Source organism: Pelmatolapia mariae, linkage group LG5 (assembly GCF_036321145.2).
Source record: "Pelmatolapia mariae isolate MD_Pm_ZW linkage group LG5, Pm_UMD_F_2, whole genome shotgun sequence".
Taxonomy (NCBI): Eukaryota; Metazoa; Chordata; class Actinopteri; order Cichliformes; family Cichlidae; genus Pelmatolapia; species Pelmatolapia mariae.
This window is the reverse complement of record NC_086231.1, coordinates 28,851,179-28,873,489: the sequence shown is the minus strand read 5'-3', so window position 1 is coordinate 28,873,489 and position 22,311 is coordinate 28,851,179. Positions and strand designations below refer to the sequence as shown.

General features: G+C 41.5%; 1 pseudogene; it reads right to left on the bottom strand.

Annotated features, from left to right (window-relative positions):
- Positions 1–316: 316 nt before the first annotated feature.
- LOC134628246 (uncharacterized) overlaps positions 317–22,311 on the bottom strand; it is a 46,948-nt pseudogene continuing 24,953 nt past the window's right edge.

Sequence of the window (22,311 nt, the reverse complement as noted above, 5' to 3'; positions counted from 1 at the left end):
ATGATCACAGAAGCTTTAGAGCATAATGTAAACATAAGACAAAAAGATCAAATGAATGTTACCCAAGTATTTCAATTGTGTGGTTGCATGCAGCCATCACAAGGACAATCCTAACCAGTGGTCCTGTTACACGTATAACCCCAGAAGATCACAATTTATCTGAGTTCTACACTGAAATGGAAAATCCCACCAAACACATAACAGAAACTCACATTAAAACACAACGGTGCCCCAAATCTTAACTAACCATCATTTATATCGTATATCTACATGTACAGCATTTTCAGGAAAATGTGTGTACTAATGCAAAGCAGTTACAAAAATAAAGCACATCGTTTTTTCAATAACAAGAGATGACTTGGAAGAACTGAACATGATTTATTGAGATAGAGAAATTAATGTATTTTGTAACTCTGATGACCCATCAAGTAAGGAATCCCAGCAGATGATAGGATTTAGGACAGAGCCCCGTGGTGTTTACATGCTGGAGGTGGTGAAGATAAAGACTCAGGCTCGGATGGAGCTCTGACTAAGTTGTCTGTGAGGTGGAAATAAGACGAGGTAAACTTAGATTTGTGAAGCGCCTTTCAAGAAACCAAAGGATGCTTTACAAAAGAGTATCAAAAGACAAAAGTATATAAATAAACGAGAGGTTAATGGGTTCCAGGGGATGGGGGGGCTGCCAAACTGTGGGGGACAGAAAGCACACTCATGGTTGAAGACTTCAGAAACTGTGTGTATGGGTGCAGCAGGTCAGACAGGTACTGCAGGGCCAGGGCATTGAGGGATTTTTAAGTGAGAAAAAGGATATCATAAGTAATGCGTGATGTGACCAGGAATCAATGGAAATTTATGAGGGTGGGGGTGATGTGTTCCCAGAGCTTGGTTCATGTTAGAAGCCTAGCAGCTGAGTTTCTGGACATACTGCAGCCTGTCCAGGACTCCAGGACTTCACTGCAATAATCCAGCCAGTTGGTGAAAAAGTCATGGATGAGGGTCTCTGCTACAGGTGCTCATCAGGTGACATTTCATTTATATGAGCCTGGAATGGAAGTGTGAAGCTCAAATTGTCACCCAGATTGTGAACTTCTGGGGATAGTAGGATGTGGAGACCGACTATGTCAGTGAGTAGATCGTCAATCTTCGGGAGTACGGCTTTGAAGGCCACAACAATAAGTTATGTTTTACTACTGTTGAGCTTGACTAGGTTAGATGACATCTGTGTTATAATTGCAGCTGACATGACCAAACTCAGCCTGCTAACCGGTTTTTCAACAGCTGAAGCGCAGAAAATGTGAACACCGTGTGCTGTTCTCAAGTCCAATATCTTTTTTTTTTTTTTTAATGCTGACAGGGAGCACTTTTTAAAAAAGCAAAATATTTATTTAATTCCAAGAAACCATAGAGAAATGAATGCAGTATGTCATATATGCAGACTATTCAGAAAGCTTTACCTGCCATGTTATTCGTGTCATCATTAAATCTATCTTGACTCACGCACTGTCATTGTGTGAGTCAAGCAAACTATCTCACTGATACTGTTTGACTAAATAATATTTAGCAGGAGAGGTTCTGTAATCCCAGACGGACACAAACACATACACTCAAAATATACTGTAACGTGATATGCTTGCATTAATATAAACATGCACTTGCTTTCAGTTTTTGCATGTGTCATTTTGAAATAGAAAACACCCAGTGACTCACTACAATGCTTTCTCATCACACACCACCCAGAGCATGTAAATCTACCCTGCAGCTCCCAGTGCAATGCTGATCGCACTTTGCGTTTTCAAATAGCCGTAAAAAGGTCTGACACGGTGTAGTCTGAAGCTGTTCCATCGATCAGGCCTCTTCCCTCGTTGTCAACAAACCAGCAGGCGATGCTTTCTCCATTCTTCACATCCTTGTTGAAGTCTTTTTGCCAGTGTCTACAGAATATATAGATGTTTTTTTCAAGGATGATTTGTGCATACATGAAAGGAAACGAACTTTAAGCCTGAGTGAATATTATGCACACATCTAAAATTTAAGGAGTCGTGTCACCTTGTCACATTCAGCCTTTGCCCCTTCATGTACATGGTGGCATCCAGTTTCTCCTGGCCTTCACCTGGACGCAGGTCTGTCAGCTCAAACACAACCCCATGGTAGAACTGATCTGTAGGAAAATAGCTTATGTGACATCTTTTGTTTCTGTTTTAAGAATTAGTTTTTAGTAAAAACAAAAGAGCTACACCAGGGGTGTCGAACTCCAGGCTTCGAGGGCCGGTGTCCTGCAGTTTTTAGATCTCACCCTAGGTCAGCACACCTGAATCAAATGATTAGTTCATTACCAGGACTCTGGAGAACTTCAAGACATGTTGAGGAGGTGATTTAGCCTTTACGGTGTGTTCAGCTGTCTTGTATCAAGGTTACATCTAAAACCTGCAGGACACCGGCCCTCGAGGCCTGGAGTTCGACACCTGTGAGCTACACAGTGACTTTATTACTATATCAAAGCTTCTTGCAGTTTAATACCTAGCAGACCATGAACTGAAGCAGACAAGTGGTGGATGTCCAGAGTGTAGAAACCCAGGTAGTCTTGGTGGTCGTGGCGTCTCTTCCAAACCTTTGTATGTCGGATGACCCTGAATTTCACTGAGTGCCTCAGCGTCACTGTCAGACTGCAGTTTTTAACTAGCTTGAGCTCCATACTTGGTCAGAGGCATCCAAGTTGGAAAACACATGAAAAAATGAAGGAAAAAAACTAACGTTGTTTGCAAATGTGATTAAAGTACATATAGTAATTAGTGGGACTGAAAAATGGATTAAAATATTTAATAATTTCACCTTTACGCGTGTTTTGCCTGGGAATTTTACTCACTTGGCATCTCTGAGTGAGGTGGCATCAGACCACAGCAGCTTGACCTGCTTGTCATTGTAGAAAACAGAGATATCCTGAATGCTCACATCCAGCCTCACCCCCAGTTTCTGATGTGTGATACCAAAACGGCCAAAGTAGGTGTTCATGTTACCATTCAGAGCAACTTTCTTCTTGCTAATTATTTGGCCATTCACCACAAAGCCTGAAATGAGGGAGGATAATGAATTTGGAAAATTTGAAAAAAGAAAATTCTCCAATTAGAACGAGTCCTTCAGTATCTTCTTGATGCATGCTCAATCATCCAGGTAAGTAAATCCCCAAAGTTTGATTCTGTTCATCTGGACGTAGCGTTTTCAGTGGGAGAAACGTTTCATCTCTCATCCAAGTGACTTCTTCAGTCTCAGCTGACTGCAGGTTTCCCCTATCTTATAAACAGTACATTTGCATAATGACTGAAACCAGCCCACTGAAGGAACAATGGGCTGAGAGGTCAGTTCCTTGATCATTACAGTAGTGCTAGTTTCAGTTGTTATGCAAATGGACCATTTATAAGGTTGGGGAAACCTGCAGTCAGCTGAGACTGAAGAAGTCACTTGGATGAGAGATGAAACGTTTCTCCCACTGAAAACGCTACGTCCAGATGAACAGAATCAAACTTTGGGGAGTCCTTCAGTAAGACTCAGGACAGACCTGATTTGGGGTCTCTGACCAGACTGAAAATGGTTCCTGGTTTGTCGTTGATGTTGAAGCACAGAGCGTCGTTTTTATCTGGAAATTCTATCATAAAATGAGGATCTCCATCAACTGCAGCAAGTAAGTCTGGAAAAAAAGGTATATCTGAGTAAAACGCTAATTTAATTATTGAGCTGACAGGTGTGTTATAATAAAATCGAGTCTGCACCAACAGTAAAACTATCTTACCTGCCCTTATGACAGCAGTGTACAGCCTGGTTTTTCAGAATTAAATGTTTTCAGTCAAATACACTTACTTGACATTTTATTAGGTACATCTTGGTAGTACGAGGCTGAACCCCAGTTACCTTGAAAGCAGCCTTAATTCGTTGTGAAACGTGTTAAACAAGGCTCTGGTAACAGTTCTCAGACATTTTGGCCCAAATTGACATACCATCACCCCATTAATACATTAGTATTACTAATATTGTAACATTGTATTTGATATGGCAGACCTCTTAAATAATGACGGTCAAAACATTCACAACTCCTGAGTTTCTTGAGTCTGCTATGAATGTTTTCATTAACTGTATAAGGAAGCTGTAATGCTTACCTATTATAATAGCATGAAATTAAACCAACCTTACTTAAACTTTGTATAAGCATAAAAAAAACACCAAAACCACCTGTCAACTATTTAAGTCAGTAAAAATGTTACATATGACACACTTACCATCAATTACACGCGAGCCAACAGCAGGCGATGCATGTGCACCTGCTAAAAGCACAGTTTCCTTCATATGCATTGTGTAAGTCAGATAAGATAAGAAAGGCTTTACTTAACCCAGATTTGGGAAATTCTTCTCCTATAGCAGTTTAAAAAGTAAATGAAAACACATTAAATTACATTCAAAGACTTCCCATACCCATGTGTCTTTCTGCTTGCTGTCGCTGGCCTGTAAAATAGGAAAGAAATGAAAAAGAAAAAGTTATTTTTGCCAAAGTGATGGGAGAAGAATGTTTCTGCTAATTTAATAAGCAGTGGATTCTCCTACTTTCAGTCATTTTATCAGCAATTAAAGAGCGATCAGCTCCATCCTCGTTTTCAGGCTTGGTGACCACCAAGGATGTGAGAGGGGTGACAAAGTTATACTTCAGAGACAGGTTCAGAGCCTTGGCTTCTATATTTCCTCTCTCCTCTTTAGTACTGAGGGCACTGGAAGAGAGACAGAAAACAAGATGGACATGACGTTAATAATTTATTATGATGTATAACATAATATTTAACAAAAAAAAATCACCATCAATAAATTATCTGCACGGTAACAGAAAAATTTCCCCACAAACCAACCTGTTCTCCAGCTGCTGCTGGATGGTGATGTAGGCCCACATACGCTCAATGAAATCCGCAAAAATGAACCCCTTTTCTGGGTACACTGTCTGCCAGTCAGTCACACTGGCCTTTCCCTGTGCCACAAAGTTCTCTTCAGACTTGATAAAAAGGAAAGATTAAATGACAGACATTATTCTGTGCAGCCACTCAACTTTTTTTTTTTTTGGCAAGCTGACATCAGCATGCTAATATTGTTTCAGATAATTACGTTTCATAGATATTCAATTGTTAGAATCTGAGATGGCGTCGACAGTGTTTTCCAAATCTGCAGAATACCTGCAGCATCTATAGTTTGTTCAACTTGCAAAGCAAAGCTTCCATGATAGCTTTGTGAAGCTGGCTAAATAACTCAGCTTACAGTAAAGTAAATAAATATCACATGAGCTTTGAAAATGGGGCTTTATCCCATCATCCATCTTAACACATTTTATGACTTTAGCATTAAACATTTTTCTTATTATATATATTTATTTATTTATTTAGTCTGAAATAGATGCTGTCCACTGCAATCCTGGTGAATGTCAGACAGGAATTTATTTTAATAGCTGAAAAATTGTATTGAAGATGCAGTAGATAGATTTCCTCATGTGCTGTGCAAGTGACCCTAAATGCTGCTTCTCGTAATGTAAAATATTATTCAATCCACAAGAAATTCATCTAATTAACTAACTTATTTGTGAATTTATTTAACTTAGTAACTACAGATACTGCTTTTATTGGGGGGGGGGGGGTCTTTAAGGTAGGGTCTTTACCTTACAATATAAAGACTATTGTTGTGATTTGACGGTGTTTCAGCAAAATTGAATTCATTAATTGAATTGAACACCACACACAGATTTGTTTTCATTTTAGTTTAAAGAGTTGATGTTCATGAAGCGCTTATAGTTGGCAAAGTGGGTAGATATATGCTGGTAGGAACGTAGTACTAACTTTGTCATAGTTGTTCAAAGTATTTAAACAGATCTAATCTTATAAGCATAAGTATTGTGCTTCACATAAGTATAAAGATGGATAAAAGCCACTAGCTTCATTTACAGTTCTTGAAATTCCATATTCAGCCACAGTAAGACTGGATAATAAGGCTCATTTGTATGAGCACTATCATAGATCTGAAGTCAAACTCATGTTGTAAAGGAAATACTTTAATAATTTGCTCTCCCTTTTCTCACCCCGTGGGCAAACACTTCCACCAAGAAGTTTTCCACGTCATTTTCCTTCAGCTGACCAGCGACCACGATCTCTGAGCCGTTGAACAGCTGGCTGTAGTGGGTTTTGGTTAAGAAGTCTGTATTCTCTGAATAACGCAGATCCACCTCCAAGAGCAGAGGGCTGGACACTTCCTCATAGAAACCCTGCAACAAAGACACACAATGAAATTCTTGAACTAATTGTTGCCATTTATGTAAGGCACAAACTAGCATTTCTACGCTTGCATTGATTTTCATGTTACAGTCCTTAATGTTCTTATTTTCTTGCCTTACCTTGAGTTGAATGGCAGCATCTGAACCCTCAAAAATTCTACGGGCCACTCCTTTATTTTGCCTGCACATAACATCCAGGAAGGAGTAATCCACATCATTTCCAAATCCAAGACAGAACAGAGACATGCTTCCTCCAATAGCAGAAAACACATTCTGCTGGATTAGCTGGGGGCTGGTCACCCCTACAGACACAAACACACTTCCATATGAGCATGCATTAAAAAGCTTCCATTTCCAATGAAACTGTTGAGTTGGGTGTCAGCTTTACATAGCAAATCAGTTCCATCTTACTCCCTAACATTGTTAATATTCATTTATTTGCTCTTATAAATGAGTAAATAAAATGCTGCGGGAGGCAGGTTACTCCCGCGCTCTGAGCTCAGGGTGAGCTGGTGGTGGGCCCAGCAGTTGCTTCGCGGCCCTCCTCTGGTGAGCAGCTGCCGGGCACAAGCCGCTCCCACCCAAGGAGTGGGGATGGGTGAGGCAGCAGGCTGCGTCCTGGCTGGTCACAGGCCACGCCCCGCCACCTACCCCCATCGCCCGACTGAGGCCACTAAGCCCGGCGGCCGTAACCCTGGGAGCCGGCACGGCCGCCGGAGCAGCCCGGACCAATGTCTCTCCCTGCTGTCCCAGTCGTGGATCCACCACAATTTTCAACACACAGAATGTTTAAGATTGTCTCACCACTGTTTGGCATCCCGTCAGTCAGTAGAAAAATCATATCCATACTCCTCTCTGGAACTTTCTTTTCTTTTCTTTCTTTCTTCAGCAAACTAACCGCATCCAGTATAGCACTGTTGATGTTGGTGCCTGAAAAGCAACGATGCTTTGAGTAGAGTAACATGAAAATCTCATCATGTTCAAACTTTTACTTTAATCTTTTACTTGTTAAGCCTTGACCAAAAGATTATCTCATTTCTATTCTCTATGCAGTATGTCTTTCCATGAAGACTGGATTCAGTTTAGTTAGACTATAGCTCTGTACAAAAGTTCTCAAGACGTTTATTAACTCCTCTAAAGTTCTGAAATGAAAACACCACCTTGATTGTTTAATCTACACAAAACCTAAACGTGTTGCATGACTCTTTCTTGGCCATGGCAGCTACTTCCTGTAGCTGTCTGTGGTCACTAATCATTGAATTGTTCTTTGTCCAGGGTGAAACAATTGTACAGGATAATTGTTTAAAAAATAAATAAAATAAACAAATTTCTCTAATCTACACATGGATAAAATTATATATACATACACCTGCGTAATATTGGATTAAAAGTTAAAGTTGCACCTCAACTAGATGCAATTGATAGCCATCAACAAGCTTCTGGCATAATTCTATATCTGATCATTCTTCTTAGCAGAATTGGTAGAGTTCGTTTAAATCAGTTGGTTTAGAGGCATAAACCTTTAAAATGTAGCTCACAGATTTTCAATAGGGTTTAGGCTGGGGCTTTAGAAAGTTAGAAAGTTAATTTCAGAAGGTCATTGTTAGCCTGCTTCAAATATTTTCCTGTTGGAACACACAATTGTGTCCAAGTTCAATCATTTAGCAGCTGATCTGAGGTGAAGTTGAAGAGTTTAGAGGTAATCCTGCTTCTTCATTATTCCACCGATGTTGTGCAATGTACATTTAGCAGCAACACAAAGAACATGATGATCACCATGCTTGACAGCCTGTTCAGTGTTCTTAGGTTTGAAAGCCTCACCTTTACTTCTCCAAATATTCTTCTCGTCATTGATATCAGATAGCTCAATCTTTGTCTTGTTTGACCATAAAACCTTTCCCCAAAGAACATCTGACTCGTCCATGTGGACTGCTGCCAATTTTATTTGAGCTTAAAGATGTCGATTTTGGAGTTGGGGCGTCTTTCTTGGTCGGCACCCTCTCAGTCCTTGATAGTGACGGTGGTGTTCCAGCAGTCTCCAGTTCATTGTAGCCTTGAGCCTTTGTGGTTTCTGTGACGTTCCTCAATATCCTGATGAATTTCCTCCCATCTGAAGATGACAGCTTGGGTCTTCTTACAGACCTTGGCAAAAAACTTGTGCAACTGAAGTGATGATCTTAGAATCTGCAGTCGCTTAGAAATTGGTCCGAGAGACCTTCCCAATTTGTGTAACTCTACACAATCTTCGCTGAGTTCCTTGGATTTTTCCATTGTTCTGAGTATTGCTCAATCCAGTGAGGGATATCAAACAAATTTTTTTAATACTGGCAAAGAACTAATCAGTCATGATGACTAACAAGAAGTTAAAAGGTCTTGGCCTTGTCAAAACAAGATTTAAATGGGTGTATGTATACTTTTGCCCCAGTGTGGACTAAAGAAATTCATAAATAATTTAAAACTTGTCTATTTTTTTTCATTAAAGTATGCCATACAATCAATCCACTCTGGAAAAAGAATAGTTCAGAGAAGTCATTAAAAGCCCAAAATTACCATGAAATTCATGCCCGTGATGACTATGTAAACGTCTGATTACAACTGTACATGTTTAGTGGAAACCTCACACTCAAAACTTGACAAAGTTGCTTGTTTTAGCGCCATAACAGTAACACAGCAGAATGATGCCAGTCTTGTTGTGCAGTTGTCAATGACCCAGAATTTTACCATTTTTTACTCATTCAATAATGCAGATAATAAGCAGAATAAAGAAAAAAATCACTGTACATAAAATTCAGCAATACTTACTTCCACTGTCCTGTATTTTCTTTACATAGTCAATGGCGTCAGAAACATTTCTCTTTGTTGCTTTGGTAAGATAATCCTTCCAGTAACTAATCTTATGCGCAAACAGGAGGATACCAAAGTGGTCCTCTTCGTGAAGGTCTTGCAGAATGGCAACCATTGATTCTCGGGTCTTTATACGTTTACAAAACATATATGGAGATGAACACACTGTCATGCATACAGTATGTAATTTGCCTCTAATTAGTCCCCTACCTGTTCAATCTTTGCTCCATGCATCGATCCACTAGTGTCAATTACATACACCACATTCTTTGGGACTCTGGCCAGGTCAGGGGGAGAAAAGAAGTGCACAAAGTATCCATTTACTGCCTGAAGGGAAAGAGTACTTTGGGTTAAGATAAGCAAGGAAATGTATAGCAGACAAATACAGCTAGGGAAGTAAACGTAAGACTAAAAGCAAAATAATGATTGCAGCTTCCAGTTCTATAAATAAAACTGCTGTCTACAAGAGTGTGTTTGAGATCAGTCAAAATTCTGTGCTTTAGCTGAGATAAAGGCTGCTTGTGTGCTGCTTTAAGTTCTGTCTCATCAGCTGACCTGAACTTCCCCCAGGCTTGTTGCTCGTTTCACATCATACTTGATGATGAAATCTCCATTAATTAATGAGCCCTTACAACCTGGACATTTCTGTTGCTGCTCCACTGTTGGTGAGAATGAGACGTGTGCCTGAGAAACAGAAAAGTTTAATTTCACTTTACATTATTGTACATATATCCTTTATACTTAAATACTACATTGTAAAAACACAAGGACAGACATCTTGCCAAAATATCACCTTTGTGTCTGTGACAGTTTTCTCTACCAGAGGGATCAGCTCATTGGTGAGGAACGTTGCAGACGCCTCAACAAAAGCAATGCCTTGAGGCTCATAGATATCTGCCTCAATCTGTCACACCATCCATGGAAGTACATGAAGCATAAAAAAAATATGAGGTCATTATGGCGTAAAGCACATGTGTCAAAGTCAAGGCCCGCGGGCCACATCCGGCCCGGCGTACATTTATATCCGGCCCGCGAGATCATTTTATATAGATGTACTATTATTGTTATGCATGGCCCGGCGATATGAGGCGCTAATAATATACAAACTACAGATCCCATAATGCAGCGCTGCAGCCTCCTTGCGGAACGCTAGGCTAACTGGGAACATTCCCGCGTCAATTCATTTCATTTCATTTATTCATTTATATAGCACATTTAATAACAACAGGGCGTTGACCAAAGTGCTGTACAACATAACAATTAAACAGTGACATTAACAACAACAACAGATAAAAATTAAAAGCAGATTAAGATAAAAGAATCGGTAACTCTCCTACAGTTTCGAAAGCCAGAGTAAAAAAATATGTTTTAAGATGCGATTTAAAAAGAGTAACAGTTGGGGCCTTTCTAATGTGGAGAGGTAGATCGTTCCACATTTTCGGTGCCACAACTGCAAATGCCCGGTCTCCTCTATGAACCATCCTAGACTTATGCACAGTAAGGAGTAGCTGATCACTTGATCGAAGTGCTCTAGAGGGTGTATACAGTTGCACAAGATCAGACAAATAGTCCGGTGCCTGGCCATTTAGCACTTTATAAGTTAAAAGTAAGATTTTGAATGTAATTCTAAAACGCACTGGAATCCAATGAAGGGAAGCAAGCACCGGAGTAATATGTTGGTGTTTCTTCACACGAGTCAAAAGGCGAGCTGCAGCATTCTGTACAAGTTGGAGCCGGGCCAAGCTAGACTGACTGACACCCACATAAAGTGAATTGCAGTAATCCAGTTGAGATAAGACAAACGCATGAATTGCTCGTTCCAAGTTTCTAAAGGATAGAAAAGATCTCACTTTGGATAGGAGCCTTAATTTAAAAAAGGACCGCTGGACAACTGAATTAATTTGTTTCTCAAATGTAAGTTTGCTATCAAAGAAGACCCCCAGGTTTTTTACGTGCGTTTTAACAGCACATGTTAGGATACATAAGTCCAAATCTGGGGCATTGAAGTTACAGCTTGGTCCAAAAATAATTACCTCTGTTTTATCCTCGTTGAAGTTAAGAAAATTTGAGGCCATCCAGGTTTTAACTTCGTCGAGACATTTAACTAACGATTCCAAGGGCGTAGAGGTGTTTCTATTAAACCGAAGATAAATCTGGGTGTCATCGGCATATGAGTGAAAGCAGATGTTATGCTTCCTAAAGATTAGGCCTAGGGGCAACATATAGATTGAAAAAAGAATTGGGCCTAATACAGATCCCTGCGGGACACCACAAGTAAAAGGAGCTGGGGAAGAACTAAAATCATCAAGGCTCACGGAAAAAGTCCTCTTGGAGAGGTATGACCTAAACCATTCCAAGGGGATGCCTTTGATACCACATTGCTCCAAACGGGAGATCAGAATGCTGTGGTCTACAGTATCAAAGGCTGCAGTTAAGTCTAGCAGCAGGAGCACAGCTGGGTCTCCTGAGTCAGTGATCAATAAAATATCATTAAGGATTTTTAAGAGGGCAGTTTCTGTGCTGTGGTGGGTTTTGAAGCCCGACTGGAACTTCTCAAAAATATTATGACTGTTTAGAAAAGATTGTAGCTGCTCAAATACAATCCTTTCTAGAATTTTTGACAGAAACGGTAGCTTGGAGACAGGTCTAAAATTAGCAAGAACAGAAGAATCAAGATTCGGTTTTTTAAGTACTGGCTGCACTACAGCGTGCTTATATCCAGTTGGTACTACTCCAGAGCTGAGACTGCTATTAAAAATAGTTAAAATGTCAGGACCGACTACCTTAATAATCTTTTTTAGAAAATGGGTTGGGACTCCATCTGAGGGGCAGGATGATGTCTTTATGCTATTGCAAAGCTCTTCTACCTGGTTAAGACATACAGCCTCAAACTGGTCAAAAGCAGTTGAGGGAGTAAATGTTAATGAGACATCAATCAAGTCAAACTTCTGTTATTGCGAAGCTAGCCGCTCACAATGGTGGAGAGAAAAATCGATTCTGAAAACAGCCTTTCAGTACCGGTGGAAGACTGAATATATGTTTACAAGCATTGCTGGTAAACCCGTGTGTCTTATTAGTGGAGCTAATGTGGCTGTAATTAAGAAATTTAATTTAAGACGGCACTACGAGACAAAACGTCAGGATAAGCTGAAAAGTACAGACATGTATAGACAAGAAAAGTATAGACATGATGGACATTGCACAGCTGGCCATCTTCATCCGTGGAGAGGAAATATTGAACATTAAATCGATGCACGGGACAACGACAGGAAAATACATTTTTTAAAACGTGTGTCAAAGTGTAACCGACATGTAACTGCCCTGGGACAAACTTGTTGGACTCACAACAGATGGAGCGCCGGTGTTGTGCGGTGAAAAAAGTGGATTAGTCGGCAGGATGCGAGTAAAGATGCAGGAGGAGAACTGTACCGGTGAGTTATCAGCATATCACTGCATCATACACCAGGAAAGGCTGTGTGGTAAAGTCCTAAAATTGGAGCATGTAATGATCACCGTAACGCAAACCGTAAATTTTATCTGAGCTAAAAGTTTAAATCACCGTCAATTTCAGTCTTTTATGTGGGAAATAGATTCAGAGTTGGGATAAAAATTCTCAATTGAGTTTTTGAGCTCAGCAAGGAAATCAGTGTCAGATGTCAGTTCATGGACATGGCATGTATAATGCGGTGAAGGCATTTCAAGTGAAGCTGTCACAAATGCACCAGTGCAACTTGCCTCACTTTCCCTGTTGCCAAGTAATGTTGAACCAAGTCAGCGGACTTTGCTGAACTGCACCTGTGCAATGCCCCAGCTCCGTCTACATGCGGCTCCAACCTTGTGTATGCTGTCATTTATTTTTTCTCGGGTTTTTGGCAGCATGTTCATATTTCTAACTTGGATAATTTTCACAGGATATATTTTTATAAAGAGCAAAATATTTAAAGTTAAAGTTTATTTTTTTTAAGTTTATTTAATCTGGAATAATATTCCTGTCTGTTTTTTATTTATATTTATGTTTAAAAAAACATTGTTTTAGTGTGTTCAATAAATATTTATCTTGTTTGGCCCCGACCTAAAGTGTGCCTTGAGTTTTGGCCCCCTGTGCAATTGAGTTTGACACCCCTGGCGTAAAGACTCACTATGTCAACGCAAGTTCCTTACACAAACTACTTCAGACAGCCCATCATTAATCATCATGAAGAAAAATAAAAGTGAAAAGTGAGTCCTACCTGAAACTCCTGCACTGGTTGTTCTACTTTGACTCGGATCAAGATCTCATAACTGCCCAGTGTTCTCTGAAGGAGCTCCTCGTAGATCAGAATGAAAGACACGCTGCTCTGGGCAGCAATGTTTACAGATACAGAAAACTTTTCCATCTTTCTTCCAGAAGCCCTGCAATAACAGATATGGATTACATTATTGCAGGTTGAGGGTGGAGGTTGGGATGTTTAATCTTATAACATTTTGAACATCTTATTCCAGTATACTTGACAAGTCCAGCAGTCTTCCCAGAGGAAACAGCCTTCTCATACTGCTCCTTGGCACTCTCTTTCTCCTTCACCTCTCCAACATACACCTGACCATCAATTTCCCTGTGACCCACAAGGATATGTGTCAAAATTAAAGGAGGATGCGCTTCATGATCATTGTCAAAAATGCTGTACTATTGACTGACATGCTAAACTTGGTGAGGCCATCTTGGGCAACTCTACTTCAAAAAAGATTTCCTGGGATGAGTTCTCCTTGTTTAGAGTCTTGGAAGACATGACCGTGTGTGCGAAACGAGACGACACGGTGCAGGTGATTCGAATGCTTTGCACCTCCACCTTCTGAATAAATGGAAAATGTAATGTGCTGACAGAAAAAGATTTTTAGTGTAGTTCAAGAGAATTATTGTTGGGTCTGTCTGGCACAGACCCACTGCTGGAACGAGACAATTCTACTACAACAGCAAAAAGCATTGGACACCAAGCAGAGCTCTTTGTTTGATCTCGTGCACGAGGGAGAGAACTGACGAGCGCCGTTCCTTCCGCTTCAACCCCAGTCGCTCTCGTCTGCTCCCTCGTAGCACTGCTCTTTATTGTGGTTACATGAATATGCATAAGTTCATTAACATATGACGTCTTACACAAGCATACATGTGAACAAAGAGGATCTTGTCTGTGTGCACGTATAGGTGTGTGTGTGTGGTCAAGATGTGACCCTGTGAAGACTCCCCAATGCTGGTGCCAGGAGTCCAGCGGTCCACCTAAACAAAGGGCTCTAGAGTAGGTGTCCTCCTATACCATAAATCAGTAAGAGAAGGTACGACCTCTCTCATAACCTTAAGATGTGTGTGTTTGCCAGAGTGCTCTGGGAGGCACACAGAGTCTTTGCAGACTGCTAAGGATCAGACCTCTATCATTATGCAATCGATTCTAAAACTCTAAGTATATATGAGTATATATTTCTAAGCATAAATGACAACCCACAATATAAACCCAACAATTATAAATTTTACATCAACCAATTTAATAAAAGCACAAGAAAAATAAAGTATTTGCCTCTTTCTTGATTTCTTTTTTTCATATTTCTCACACTTGCATGTTTCAGATCATGCAGTTTATAAACGATGATTTCATTTATTAAGGGAGAAAAAGTTATCAAAGTTATTAAATCCATTTGGCTCCCTACTCTTTCCCTCCTAATCCTAATAACTGGTTGCACCACCCTTGGCAGCACAAACTGGAATCAAGCATTTGTAATAAGTGGCAACGAGTCTCAAATCACCTCGCATGTGGAGGAATTTGGCCCACTCTTTTCTGAATTATTTTCATTCAGCCACACTGGAGGGTTTTTGAGCATGATCGGCCTGTATTGCTTTTTTTTGTTTGTTTGTTTGGTTTGGGGTTTTTTGAGCCATTTGGACTTGCTAGTATGTTTCAGATCATTGTCCTGCTGCATAACCCAGGTGTGCTTGAGCTCCAGAGAATGAACTTTGTGATCTTCTGGATGAGTTGTTGATGGCTTTTGGGGTAATTTTGGTCAATTTGTGGATATTGGCTCTCGCCATGGTTCACTGGAGTCCCAAAGCTTTAGAAATAGCTTTGTAACCCTTTCCAAACTGATAGATGTCACTGATGTCACAGCCATTTCTTCAGATTATGGCATGATAATGTCATGTTTTTTAAATCTTTTTGCCTGCTTCACTTTGTCAGACCGGTTATACTTTTAGTGATTCCCTGATTCAACAGGTTTGATAGTAATCACACGTGGGTGTGGCTAGTGAAATTGAATACAGCTTTCCAACTAATGTAGTTAATTCATGATTTTACTTTTTCACATAAGGCCAAATAAGTTTGGTTACTTTTTACATTAATAAATTAAATCCTCATTTAAAAATTGGATGTTGTATTTATTCTTTGTCTAATAATAAAATTAGTTTGATGATATGAAACATTTAAGAGTGACAAATATGCCAAAAAAGAAATTAGGAAGAGGCAAATACTTTTTCACAGCACTGCATAACCTAGACCCTAACATTAAAATTGCATGTAGTTTCTTATAAGCAGAGAGTAAATAAATGCATTCCAGTGGACACCAGGGGGAGGGACAAGTGGGACAAGTGCAGCTGGGAGCCATAAACTTTACTGGAAGTATGGACTTAATTTTGGAAAAAGCTGGTAACACTACTGTAAGTTAGAAGCTATAAGTCATGTTGACCAGGGTCTATTTTTGAAAATTGTCCGCCTCTGTTTCTTACATTTGCAGAGCTTGAACTTCTTTTCTGTAAAAAGAAAATTGATAAATATTTTCATGAACGTGTTTAGCAGGGTCAAAACATAACTGAATGACATATAAACAATGTACAGAATAAAGTATCAGCAAATGTGTCTACTTTCATAATTAGACACTGTGACATGAGTACCTTCATCGACCTGATGCCCACCGTTTCTTTGGTTTCCTGGAACACAGCACAGAATGACTGTAATGTTACTAAAACATTAAAAAGACGACTGTAAAAAGATAAGTATAAAAAGTATGACCGTTTGTATCACCTACAGCATGCAATGATACCTCTGCATTGAATTCTCAGAGCTTTATTTTAAACCACGTACCAATTATGCCAATCTGAAAAATTGGTGCTTTTGAAATATTTAATCTCAACTAAAACAGCCTTCTCTACGTCTTGTAGAGGTTTTCCAGACAGCGCGCTTCTAAAAGATTCTCAGATGTAAATGCAATAGTCACTCCCCGAGTTGTGACTCATGCTCTGTCCTGTATAAACTGAAGAAGTATTGTGCAATACTCAAGTGTATTTATTTTTAAAAATGAAAGTTGATATTAACTGGTTTTGCAGCCTAACTCCAGACTACAAGAAAAATGTGAAACCATGAAAGAAAACAAGACAATAAGTTTGTAACGCTCACAATTTGAGTTACAGGTTAGAGTTATATCTTTAAATAACTATGCCACTTCTTTCAAAAGAAATGTTTAGATATGACACCACAGTTTTTCCCAATTTTACTCTATTAAGGAATAATGAAAAAAAAAAAGTATGGACTGAAAAAGAAAACAATAAAACAGGAGTCTCTTTACATCCAAAAAGTGTACATAGCTTATTTAAGATACCTGTGTTGGAGCATCTCCCCTGGAAATAACCAGAGCTCCATAGGTCTGAGCTAGAAGACTGATGTAGACACAAGCAGACAGTAGCAGGACTCTCCACACACCAGGCATGTCTGGGAATGCAACAGCCTTTCCCACAGCTGAAAACAAATGTAGAAGGAATTCTTAGCATTTGAGGAGTTTGTTCCTTCAATGAGACTCCACCCACACTATGGTTGAAGAAGAGGAGGGTTACTCTGCTCCCACAACTGTTTACTAGAATATTGTCCTGTAAATTACTGTGTGTGACTTCCTTAAAATAGTGTGTGCCAGGGAGATTAGGAACACAAAGAAGCGAGTTAAAATGATCCAGTTCCAACTTGCCTATCCAGTGCCTGACTTGTGTGTGGGCGTGAAATTCATATTTTTTATGAAACTTTTACTTTTACAATACTTACTCACAGTTGTCTTTTAAATATGGAAATATGACCCATGAAAAAAAGAAAGTAAATGTCAATAGCATGATGCTTGATAACATTTTAACCATGATTTTTAAGAAACTGGGGTTTTCAGTTTTTAAGAATCATATGATTTTTAAAAAGTATTTCCATTTTGTGAAAAATCCTGTAAAACAAACTAAGCTATAACTTTGATCTGGCGCTATATTAATAAAATTTGCTTGTTTTGAATTATGGGAGAGTTCAGGTAGAAGAAGGTGGAGGAATTATACTCTTAAAGTTATTTACAACAGACAGACGGTTACATCAGAAAGTCATTTACAATGAAATGTATTCCCCACTTCTGTGTAATCCTTTATTGTAAATGTAAATGTTATTATGAAGTGATCAGACAAAAGAGGGTTTTCAGGGAATACTGTTATGTTCAATGTCTATGCCATACGTCAGAACAAGATCTTGAGTGTGATTACAGTGATGGGTGGGTTCTTTTACATTTTGTGGGAAGACAACTGATTCTAATAATAGATTACATACCATTTTTGAAGTTGTCACTTTGAGCATCTATTTAGGGAAATAAAAGAAAAGAAATAAAAGAAAAGAGGCCTATAAACCAGATAAAATATGATTAAATCCATTTGCAATCTGAAGAAAAATAAAATAAGAGAGTAATAAATATTGAAATACAGGGTAATAAAGCAATAAAGAGCCATCTTGAAGATAGAAAATGAGTATAGATAACTCTATCTGAACTGTATATGATGTACTTACCAAGATATCTGGGTCTTGGATGGTAATGCCGTGGATACGACTGCGCGGGTATATAATTATATCCTTTGAACAGGGAGAATAAAATCCAAATCAACATGAATACAACAAATTGAATTTGTCCCATAAATCTTTTTTGTGATTTATCGTAAAAAAAAAAATCACTTACCCATCTTTTCAGCCTGCTGTCTTTCCTCTGTGAAAAATAAACAGACAGATAACAGTTTTAAACTGGAGCTCCAGCTTCTGCTGGTATACTTCACTAAAGAGGAATAATATGTGGAAAATGTAAACTCAGTCACCACTTCTCTTTATGAATGAGCTGCAGCCATGCTTTGCTTTTGTGGTAAAGCTTGACTGCAGCCATTTCAAAGTGACACTTGACACACACACACACACACACACAGAAAAGCCAGTGCAGTATTTTACAATTTTTAAACTCTCTTTTCTCCAGGTACCTTCAGTCAGCTTGTCAGCAATAAGAGGGCTGCTTGTTGAGTCTTCGGTTTCGGGCTTGGTAACAACCATGGATGTGAGAGGGGTGACAAAGCTGTACTGCAGGGACATATCCAGGGCCTTGGCTGTTGTGTTGGCTTTCTCATCTGGTGTACCGCTCTTGCTGCCAGAAGGAAAATATATGTATTACTACAGGGAAATCTATAAAAGAACAACAAATCATTAAAATGAGGGTCCTGGTAAAAGAACAAGTGTCATCAAAGACTATATATCATACCATATTTCTTATGAGAACAATGTGCCTTAGCAGCCAAACTGAACTGATTTAACCCTGGAGAACCCATGGGGTCAAATTTGACCCCATGGGTTCTCCAGGGTTAAACTGACCTCTTCTCCAGTAATTGCTGGATAGTGAGGTAGGCCCACAACCTCTCGGTAAAATCTCCAAAGATGTACTCCTCGTCTGGGTAAAAAACATCCCAGTCTGCGGCACTGACCTGACCCTGGACTCTGAAGTCTTCTTCGAGCTACAGGGGAAACAAAAGATAAAATCCATATAAGCCAGAGTAAAACAAATAAATATAGGCTATGTCTACTCAATAGTTGGGAGTTCGCCTTGTAATTGGAAGGTTGCCGGTTCGAGCCCCGGCTTGGACAGTCTTGGTCGTTGTGTCCTTGGGCAAGACACTTCACCCGTTGCCTACTGGTGGTGGTCAGAGGGCCCGGTGGCGCCAGTGTCCGGCAGCCTCGCCTCTCTCAGTGCGCCCCAGGGTGGCTGTGGCTACAACGTAGCTTGCCATCACCAGTGTGTGAATGTGTGTGTGAATGGGTGGATGACTGGATGTGTAAAGCGCTTTGGGGTCCTTAGGGACTAGTAAAGCGCTATATAAATACAGGCCATTTACCATGGCCTGTATGTATCATGGCATCTGCAAAAAAAACTTGCTTGCACCCATCCTGCCCCGACATCATGCCAGCACATTTTGGAGATTGCATAGGCACATGCCTATTTGCGAGGAGTAAGGGCCGCCGTTCATTTACGAGGCGCCTGCTCCTTGCTGCACAGGGAGGGGAGGGGCGGAATGGCAGGGTACTCTCTGGCTGGCTAGAGCGGCACCTAAAACCAGCTTGCAAAATAAAACTAAATTTAAAAAACCCAACAAATTAGGGCTGTCAACGTTAACGCCCTCATCACGATTAACACAATTCAAATTTTTAACGCAATTAATCCATCTGGAGCGCAGAATGACTCAAAATCCCTGACATGTCTCTGTTAATGCATTTCGGGCAGTTTGTCCAAAGTTTGTCCATTCTGCGCTCCAGATAGTTGGGTCTGTTAGTTTATGTTGTAGGGTTGGGTGTTGATATTGGAGTGCAAAATTACTGATGGAAGATGGAAAAGAAAAGGTCAAAGCCATTAGGTCCTCAGTTTAGAAAAAAAGAGAAAAGAAGAGAGAAACAAGCAAAAGATACAGGAAAGCAGATGTGTCTTTGGATAATAGCAGGTATTATGTATGACATGTATCCTGAAACAAGATAACATTCATTAGTAGGGATTGGGAAATCTTCTGTTTACCTTTCTTAGCCACTTGGCTATGATAGTAAGCAGTAGGCAGACAGTAGACACTGATGTGGCTTATTGACTCTTTTGGACTGTTTTCAGCACAATATTAATTAGCCATTAATTGGAAGAGCTGTATTGTTGATTTGTCTGCTATTCTCAATGTATGACGAATTATAATGACTGTTTGTTAGCCATTTGCATAGTCTCTCTCTCTCACTATATAAAATATTTATCTGGTTAATTTCAGTACGTTTCTATCATCAGTTTTCACAATAAGATATATTAATGTATAATCCTTAATATTGTGGCGAGCTAAGACAAGGAGGAGACAGAGGTATCGTTTGGTCTTGCTTCCCGCAGTGTTAGCTGGGGAGCACAGCCGTTTATTTGCATTCAACAGGAGAACACTGCCGCTAGCCCAACTGCTCGGCGCAGCATAACAACAACAAAAAGAAAAAGGCGCTCTCTCTCTCTCAGAAAACACACAGTCGCCGAGAGAGCGCGTCACATGGTAACCATGGCAACATAACGCTGCCGCCTCAAACAACAGAACACAGCTGTCAACAAAACCCAAACAGCCCTGACCCGCTACATAGCCCCCACCTAAGGGGTCAGTCGTCCCCGACAACCCCATTACCCAATACAAAGTCTTGCAAATGTCCAGGTGTCTTCTTTCGGCGCACCGGCCAATCTCAAACGGCGGGGGAAAAGTCACTCGGATCAGAACATGGGGCGCCACCAGCATCCCCTGCCCCGGCGGCTGCTGGAGCGAGCGGTCAGTACGGTGAGAGTCTGTCCTGGTGCAACACCACCACGGACACTCCTCTCCTGCGAACCGGGCAGTACACCCAAACCTTGTCGCCAGGCACGAAAGCTCCCCCTCGGCACCTGGTGTCGTAGGCTCTTTTCTGTCGTACTCCGGCGCTGGCTTGGGCCTGGCGGGTGTAGTCATGAACCACCTGCAGCTGCTCCCTCAGCCTCCTGTAGTAGTCCATCTATGGCCTACCATCAATCTCTGGCTCCTGGGGGGACCCGAACACCAAATAAACGGGCGTCCGGAGCTCCCAAAGAAATCAAAGCGGCAGGTATGCACTGGCTGGACTCCTGAACCGCAGTCCGATACGACCAAAGGACCAGGGGCAGATGTCGGTCCCAATCCTGCTGGTGGCGGCTGATGAGAATGGCAACCTGGGTGGCCAGCATGCGGTTAAAGCGCTCGACCAAGCTGTCGCTTTGCGGGTGGAGCGGTGTGGTTCTCGTCTTCTCCACCCCCAGCCGCTGACAGATCTCCCCGAAGACCTTCGATTCGAAGTTACACCCTTGGTCACTGTGGTGCTCAGCCGGGACCCCAAAACGGGTGACCATCTCCTCCACCAGTTTCTCTGCCGTCGTGGTTGCACTCTGGTCCGGCACCGCGTAGGCCTCCGGCCACTTTGTGAAATAGTCCATAGCCACCAACACATACCGGTTCCCTGACTCAGTAACGGGGAAAGGCCCTAGGACGTCCACTCCCACTCGCTCCATAGGGGCCCCTACCAGGTACTACTGCAGGGGGGCAGTGGAGCGTTGAGTTCTGTGCCATGCAGGTGTCACAGCAGTGCACATGAAGTTCCACATCCCGTCGACAGCCAGGCCAGTAGAACCGTACCCTGAGACGGCGGAGAGTTTTGGCATTCCCGTAGTGGCCGGCCCCCACTGAGCCGTGGACAAGCTCGAGCACCTGCGACCGCAGCGACCAAGGCACCAACAACTGGAGGAGATCTCTGCCCTGACCGGGGGCCCACCATCTCCAGTACAGGAGGCCGTCGTGGATCTCCAGATTGTTGTACTGGGAGTAGTAGGCCTTCACTTCGGGCCCCTGTCCCGACACCCCCGTCCAGTCTGGGCGTTGCGCCACCTCCAGCCAGGCCCCCACCTGAACCAACGTCGCGTCAGCCTCCTGCTCCTGCTTCAGCTGCTGCGTGGTCAATGGAAGCCATCCCCCTCCGCTAGCTGTAGCCTGAGCAGTAGCCACCCCCACTGCCTCCTGGGCCCGCTCCTCCTGCTGCCGACAGTAGCGGCACTCAACAGCCATGCAGGGCCGTCTGGAGAGGGCATCAGCGTTGCCATGCTGTCGACCTGCCCGATGCTGGATCTCGAAGTCGCAGCCCTGAAGGACCTCCAGCCAGCGGGCCACCTGACCTTCTGGGTGTTTGAAGTTCAGGAGCCAAGTCAGAGATGCATGGTCAGTGCGCAGGAGGAACCGGCAGCCGTGCAGGTATGGCCGGAAGTGCTGCACCGCCAGCACTACGGCCAGCAGCTCCCACCGAGTCACGCAGTAGTTCCTCTCGGCTCGCCCCAGAGCACGG